Source organism: Tachysurus fulvidraco, chromosome 26 (assembly GCF_022655615.1).
Source record: "Tachysurus fulvidraco isolate hzauxx_2018 chromosome 26, HZAU_PFXX_2.0, whole genome shotgun sequence".
NCBI classification, from domain to species: Eukaryota; Metazoa; Chordata; class Actinopteri; order Siluriformes; family Bagridae; genus Tachysurus; species Tachysurus fulvidraco.
In genome coordinates this window covers 11,760,043-11,768,174 of record NC_062543.1, presented here as the reverse complement: position 1 = coordinate 11,768,174, position 8,132 = coordinate 11,760,043, and the positions used below count along the sequence as shown (strand labels likewise).

The 8,132-nt window shown below is 38.6% G+C and overlaps 1 long non-coding RNA gene across 1 annotated transcript; it reads right to left on the bottom strand.

Annotated features, from left to right (window-relative positions):
• Positions 1–364: 364 nt before the first annotated feature.
• Positions 365–1,325, bottom strand: LOC113663441. Its single transcript, XR_007139663.1, has 2 exons — positions 1,164–1,325; positions 365–666 (listed from the first exon to the last, which is right to left on the bottom strand). It is a non-coding gene; the product is annotated as an uncharacterized LOC113663441 (long non-coding RNA).
• Positions 1,326–8,132: the final 6,807 nt, after the last annotated feature.

Here is an 8,132-nt window from a genome sequence, read left to right as displayed (position 1 = left end):
GTGAATTAGAGTGTGTGTGTGCACTGTGATGGGTTGGCACTCCGTCCAGGGTGTATCCTGCCTTGATGCCCGATGACGCCTGAGATAGGCACAGGCTCCCCGTGATCCGAGAAGTTCGGATAAGCGGTAGAAAATTAATGAATGAATGAATTAATTAATTTATTTATTTATTTATAAACCATTGCCAGCCCCCTGGTGGTTTAGCAAGGAACTGTCTGAATAACTCCTGACAGGTACTGTATACACAGACACTGATTAACACAGAACAGATAAAAACAATCAGGTAACAATCCAATAACAGGACACTAAATCCAAAAAAAATTAAAAATACTGTGAAATAATCAGAATTCATGCCTGTCACCTGTCCATGAAAAGGATTGTTTTAATATAATCTCAGCATCACACTCCATTAATGAGACCCAAAACATACAATCCTTATTGTACACTTTTCCAAGCAGGTAAACTAATGTTACTCAAGAGTTTTAACAGCTTTCGTCCAATGCCAGTGAATCTGCCTCTTCCTGTGAGAGTGGCCAGTTGGTGGTCATGTTTGCTGACAAAAAAATACCGGATCTTTGAAGAGTAGCTCATTAGTACAGCGGTACCGTACCGAAGCTCGATGGGAAGGAAGCCAGAGTTGTTGTTTTTTCCTTGTAGACAGAAATACTGAAAGATTGTTAAAGAAATCCTTTCTGTTATAGCCTCATCGTGGTGATCGTATAAATTAGAACACAGCATGTAAGTTATTTGTTGTCAGTCTCAATTACCTATTTGTTACTTTAAAGGTAATGGTCTAATATGCGTAATATTGCTCGCCTTTGATTCGACCGCACGTCAAAATGTGTGTAAAGCATTACAGCTTTTTTGTAGACTTCAGATACAAATATCAAAAGAAATGTAGGCAAAAAATAAAGAGAAAAGTCTCTTAAGTCTGTTATAAAAGTAAATCAATTAAATTTCAGATGTCAGCGTGTAAAACAGCATACTATTTTTTTTTCTCTTGTCTGATCCTTGAAAACGCTTTGAAATGCTCGTCTATTGAGTACTTGCCCATCGATGCATGTGACACAAGACACAAGGAAGGCAGATCCTCAAGTGCTATACTTCCAACTGACTAGCAAAACATTTCTATAATTACGCTGAAAATCAGAACATCGTCTCACACAGGTCAGTAAAACATGTCTCAGCTCCTGACCTCCCGCAGTACATTGTGAATCGTTCACGAGGACAGAAAGAAATGTCGCTGGAGAGACACACATACTGTAGCCTGGATGGTGAAACGTGACGGAATATACACAAGTCACGTCTACTGAATAATCAACCAGTTCTGTGAAGAGAACCAATTTAATGGATGAATGAATCTTAACCTGTGTTTTGTGTTGGGTTTTTTTCTCCTTCACATGCAAGAAAGGAAAGGAAATGCCTTTTCTTGATTTATGCAGCAGGGGAAAAACTAAGCGGTGGAGTTTTGGTTGTGCGAATGGGAATAAAACAATAAGAGCAGAGAAAGCGGGCTCTGTGAAACAGTGTGTTTTCTGGTGGTTATTGTTGAACTTGAGTGGTAAGCGTGCCCTTGGTGTCCAGCTGTGAGGAAATTTCAGGGTGTTTCATTATAGCAAGGAATAGTTTTGGTCTCAGGTCGGCGTGGATTCTCTTTCTCTTTCTTGGCTATATGATTCATGCTAGTTTAAGACATCAGTCTAAGAAACCTTTAGTATGATTAAATCTTTTTTAAATCTTGACTGGAACCAAATTCCTTGTGTGTGTCAACACACTTGGCCAATAAACCTGATTCTGATTCTGATTCTTGCTAGTTTAAGACTTTAGCCTATATGATTCATGCTAGTTTAAACCTTTAGCCTTTATAAATCATGCTAGTTTAAGACATTAGTCTATATGAATCATGCTAGTTTAAGACTTTGGTCTTTGTTTATCACACTAGATTAAACTAGTTTAAGATTTTAGACTATATGAATCATGCTAGTTTAATACTAAGACTAATTTTAAGTTGATATGATTCATGCTAGTTTAAGCTTGTTTAAGGCTTTGTTGTATATGAATAACTAATTTAAGGCTCTAGTGAATATGAATTCATTCACTCACTCACTCTCACTCATTTTCTACCGCTTATCCTAACTTCTCGGGTCACGGGGAGCCTGTGCCTATCTCAGGCGTCATCGGGCATCGAGGCAGGATACACCCTGGACGGAGTGCCAACCCATCGCAGGGCACACACACACTCTCATTCACTCACACACTCACACACTACGGACAATTTTCCAGAGATGCCAATCAACCTACCATGCATGTCTTTGGACCGGGGAAGGAAACCGGAGTACTCGGAGGAAACCCCCGAGGCACAGGGAGAACATGCAAACTCCACACACAAGGCGGAGGCGGGAATCGAACCCCCAACCCTGGAGGCGTGAGGCGAACGTGCTAACCACTAAGCCACCATGAATATGAATTATTTTCTTCTATTTAAATACTGATCATTAAATCCATATTATTTCATAAATGATTACTATAGCAACAAGGAACGGTTTATTCCTTGTATTATCTGTCCACTCTCTTCCTTCACAACAAGGTTTTTAACAGAGTCTACATTAGACTATCATCATCAAGTGTCATGTATTTGCATATGCCAACTCGCATGAAAAGCTGCAAAAGCTTGAGCTTATACTGTGGAGGATTCTATGAATCTTGCATGAGATTGGGATGTATCATTTGAAAGGCTAGAGCCTTCGAAACGTCTAGCCTCAGGGTTCTGTTTTGGGTATTATAGATGAGCGTGGATGACCTTTATGGATCTTGCAGCTAACCCTTTTTAATTGATTTAGCTTATGAGGACCATATTTAATATAAAGGATTGGAAATATAGAACTAGGGATTTTGGACTTTCCTGAGAGACCTTCGAAAGTAGTAAAGAATCGGACGAGGGCTAGGTTTAGCCCTGCACAATAACATCCATAAACACTAAAGTTCCATGAATAACAGCATAGCAGAAAGCTACCACATCACGAACCTTTCATCTATCTTTCCAAACAGCTTCAAGATCCTTCCTAAATGCAGCATAAATCATCGTTATGGCCAAAACTGTGCTGCAGCACGTAGTTCGAATGCTGATTGTAAATATCCAGGCCGAGACGTACTCAGGGACGTTTCTGTCCTAAGATTTGTGTCAGTGACACCAGAGGAAAAGTGCAAATGCACCAAAATGTACAGAAAATAAAACGTTCCTTCTTCATCCATGCCAGATCGAGCATTATCACGCGTGTAGAAGTTCTTCTATTCAATTCTGTATGGCAATTTGTTAGCTTCACCTTAAAACCTTAAATTATGTCTGTTCTTCATCTTCATTTGTGTTTGCTTGTATATGAGAGAAAAAAACTAATAGGCTGTGGCGGCCTACCTCTGCGTTTCATCTTTATGTTTTTTTTCTTAAAGCGAGGAACTGTTCTGTGTGAAATGACTGCTCTCTTGTGGTTGAGAACCAAAGCAGACCCTTGATGATTGAATCATTTATCCTACTAACACTATTAAAGCAGAATCTGATTTAGTGCCTGATGGGAATTTGATGTGGAAACTAAAAAAAATCATTGTAGTGATTTTGTCATTGTTGTGGTTTTAGAAAAGGAAAAACCTTCAGAATTTGCACGAGATGAGAAAATTCCCATATTTCGTACGAGATCATGATCGACACGTGGAAAACACAAGCGAAGGTGCAGTTCCATTTGTTAAATCATGAAACCGAACGTGAAAATTGAAGTACACACAGCAGAACGAGAATGAAATGCGATCACGTGTGCAAAAATAAATCTAATTTCAAAATTGAAAAGAAATTTAAATCACTGGAAAATTTGTATGTATGAGAATCAGTAGGAGAGTCACATGTGGGAAAAACTGAATCAAGTAAAAATGAAAGAAGAATAAAATATCTAAAAAATAAAGGAATTGTGTCCTCTTAAAAAAGGAATCAAATGTAAAAAAATAAATGAATCTTGTGCTCTAAAAAAATGTATTTGAATTTTGAAAAGTCAGCAAAAATTTAATTGTTAGAAACAAAAACTATGAAAATATATTAATTATGTGGGTGAAAAAAAATATAGATGAATAAAAAAATCTTTTGAGAATAAAAACGATGTATGAACAAATAAAATGAACAAGCTCGTAAAAAAATGAACAGGTTTTAAGTCATGTGTTGAAAATATTACATGTAAGTAAATGTGAAAAGTTAATCAGCATTTGTGAAAAGCTAATCATTGGAATCACAGAGGAATTTAAAAAATCACATGAGAAATCTGACGTAAACAAAAATAAATCTTCATAAATTAAATATCAGAAATATTCATTCATTCATTTCCTACCGCTTATGTGAACTACTCGGGTCACGGGGAGCCTGTGCCTATCTCAGGCGTCATCGGGCATCAAAGCAGGATACACTCCTGGACGGAGTGCCAACCCATCGCAGGGCACACACACTCTCATTCACTCACACACTGCGGACAATTTTCCAGAGATGCCAATCAACCTACCATGCATGTCTTTGGACCGGGGGAGGAAACCCGAGTACCCGGAGGAAACCCCCGAGGAAAGGGGAGAACATGCAAACTCCACACACACAAAGCGGAGGCGGAAATCGAACCCCCAACCCTGGAAGTGTGAGGCGAACGCTCTAACCACTAAGCCACTGTGCCCACCCCCCCGTGTTAATCATTGTCTATGTATACTGTACCTGTCAGGAGTTATTCAGACAGTTCCTTTGGTGGCATTTGGTCCATGAAACCCAGTTCACTAACAATATCTGAATGATAATTGATACCAAGCTGACCCAGTTCATCTAAACTTCCCCGTTCACAACATTCATAAAACCCATCAATTTAAAAGTCTAGTTTGCTAAGTTATGTCTATTATCATATGTTTGTAGCTGAAGTTTCTGATGTTGTTTAATTATAAGGTGCTTGCTTCTGGGTCTAGCTGCCTATAGCGGACGTTTTTTTTTTCATCGACCACAGTTCATTCTCCGTATCTGCATATCCCACATCAGCACTCTCACTACATCCGAACGTTGCTTTGTCTCGCGTTAGCTGTCATTTAATCAATTTCCCACTTTTTTTTTCACTCAGTCATTAACCTGCTTTCCAGTGCCACTGCTTCAGCACACACTTATCTTTCGTTCCAGCTTCCCCCTTCCGTTTCATTGGGATTTATTTATTTTGCTCACTCTATGAGCCCCCATGAGATATCCATTATCGAGAGGTTTCTCAAGAGCTAAACCATCCTGCTTCCACTCGGCCTTCCATCCTCCTGTCCACGAGCCCTGGAAACTCCAGTCTCAAAGTACTTATGCTTCCTTTGCCAATAGTGTTTGCCAAATATCTCATGGAGTCTTTTGAATAAAAACTGCTGTAACTGCAGCCAAATTATGGAAATGAACTGTTATACTTACATTAGATTTATTACTTTGGCAGGTGCTTTTATCCAAAGACAATGAGTCAAAAATAAATCCAAATTAAAAAAGCTTAAGTAAACTATACGCTCGTCTATAATCCATGCAGTTATTCCTGAATCTTTAGCATCAATAATCTTTAAAGAAGTCTAGCTCTTAGCATTCATCTGGTTTCCTTGCCTACAACATTTCTGCTTTACCTGGAATGAAGGATTTAATTCTATACTTCAAAGATTTCGTTGATTTAAGTAATTGCGATTTTTATTTCATTAAAGGATTTAAACACCTCTGCTAGTTAGTAAATAATATGATTGAAGGTGAATGACTGAATAATAGCCTGGAAATGTAAGAGGTTAAATGACCAGAGACCACCGTGAGTATCTCAGAATTTACATAATATTGCTGTTCTATATTCAGTCCCCATTACTAAGAACTTTCAAAACTACTTATCCAACCCTCAAGAGCAGACAGCAATCATTTCCAGAGTCTAAGCCTCCAACGCTATTAGTGATGGAAAGCTCTCAAAAAGTCCAGCCTCACTTCAACTCTGCCTCATTTGCCTGCGGCTCCCGAAGACATTTAATCACTCCGTCAACGAGGAAAAAAAATCCTAATGGAAATGACATTCCAAATAGAAGACCGAGGTTAAATATCTTTGGATAATATTTGAACCTTTGTGAGCCGACGACAGGAGACGAGAGCCGGTAAGATAAAAGTAGTTTTTCAGGTGATTTTCTTAAATTAGATGGGACAATTGCGTCCAAATCGTAGATTACGATTAGAATTACAAACTTCCATGTGGGAAAAATCTTAGATTTATATAAGACTACAGTATGTAAGATTTATATACAGAATGCTTTAGGAGTATGTTCATATTTCTGGAAAGGCAATAGTCCCAATTTTACCCTATTTTATTCTAGGTTCATCTATTGGTTGTGTTTTTTGTACCGACACTCAAGCAACGAACAATGTTTATTTCTTGATTGTATTTGATTTATTTATTTATTTATTTTTGGATGAGTGAAATATCATTGTTTGTCTTTGTAAAGGAATCTCTGCCATTTCTATCGAGGTCCTGTTTAGTACTTTTATGCAGATTAAACACAAGAAACTCCTTCATACTGTTAAAAAAAAGAGCACTTTAACTCCATAAACAATTTCATTTCTGTTAACATTTGGTGTTATTGCTAGTTCAGGTAAGTTAAAGCCAACCACATGCTAACAGCACAGTGCATCATATTATGCAGATATAGGTCAAGACTTTCAGTTAATGTCCACATAAACCATCAAAATGGAGGGAAACGTGATTTTATTACCTTTAAACGCTGTATGGTTGTTTACACCAGACAAAATTTGTGTGAGAAATGTGTAAATAAGCCTCGGATGTTTATTTATAAACCATCAGATAGATTCATGGATTTGTTTCTTGTGTGCACTTCTATTTAATGAGACTATTCTATTTCCATAAAGTGACTCTTGCTATTTGGCTGCTCAAGCAAAACACATTCGTATGGCTTCTCGTTACGAAACATAATCATTACAGCATTACGGCAGAAACGTGAAAACGGTCCTCGTGTGCTTGTGAGCAGTAGAGCTTGCTTCATAGAGAAGTTCATTTGCAGATAGTTAGTCATTTCGATAGCTCCCCTGAATCGCTTTGAGAAGATCCGTCGCTACGACTCTTACCGTGGTGTAAAACAGGTTGCCATGGAAGCTTTACTGCAACAGATATGTTTATTCAGTTTGGAACAGATTTGAAATGAGTTTTTATAAAGTAAACGTTCTGACATTTGGCTTAAACAAACAACTCTCACATCGCCTCGTCTCCACTCCACTTCGGACGTGTGACGGTCGATGCAACTGTTTCAAGCGGTCAGCAAAGTCGCCAAAGAGACGTCACTCTTCGAGACAACCTAATTGGAAATCAAACACGGACTTGAAGGGAGCACGAGTGTGAGATCTGTTTGGTGTCACAGGATGTAAGGATGGGAGGGTATAGAATAGTGCAGAGAGAGAAAACAGGCCACTCTCAAGGCCAGTATCGACTGGGGCTGTGGAGAAAAAATGAGACCGGAGAAGAGAACGGTGGCCAGATAGAAAAATAAAAAGATTAAATGTCTTGACATTGGCTTGGACGGAATTCGATGGAAATAATAATGTCACAGTGAACATTTTGGTTTGGGTCAGGAAGAAGTAGAAGGCTGTCTGAGCCTTGTTTTGAAAGGTCTTATTCGTCTTATTTGTTCATGTGCACCCATATCATGTCATAGCCTCATATACTTATATGGTATGGCATGAAATATGTCAATGGATATGATTGAAAATATGTCAAATCCAATTTCATTAGCTTTGTATTACAGGGGTAAAATTCTACCACTAAGCACCAATCATGGGAGGGTCAACCAACCAATCCGTGAGCTGTAAAGAATCCCCTGGAACATTTCTACTCCTGGCGGCAGAAAGGAACTACATGGACTCAAAGGCATAAGGACAAAGACAGCAGCATCATCTTCATCTTCATCTTCTGTACCAAATCTGTTAAGCTGTATGTATCTGCAATAACTTGCATTATATATTTATTAGCTCTGGGTATTCAGATTCGATTCCTCTTTCCCGTTTGCACGTTCACCCCGAGCTTCAGGATTCCCTCCAGGGTCTCCTGTCTCTTCCCCAGTTCACAGAT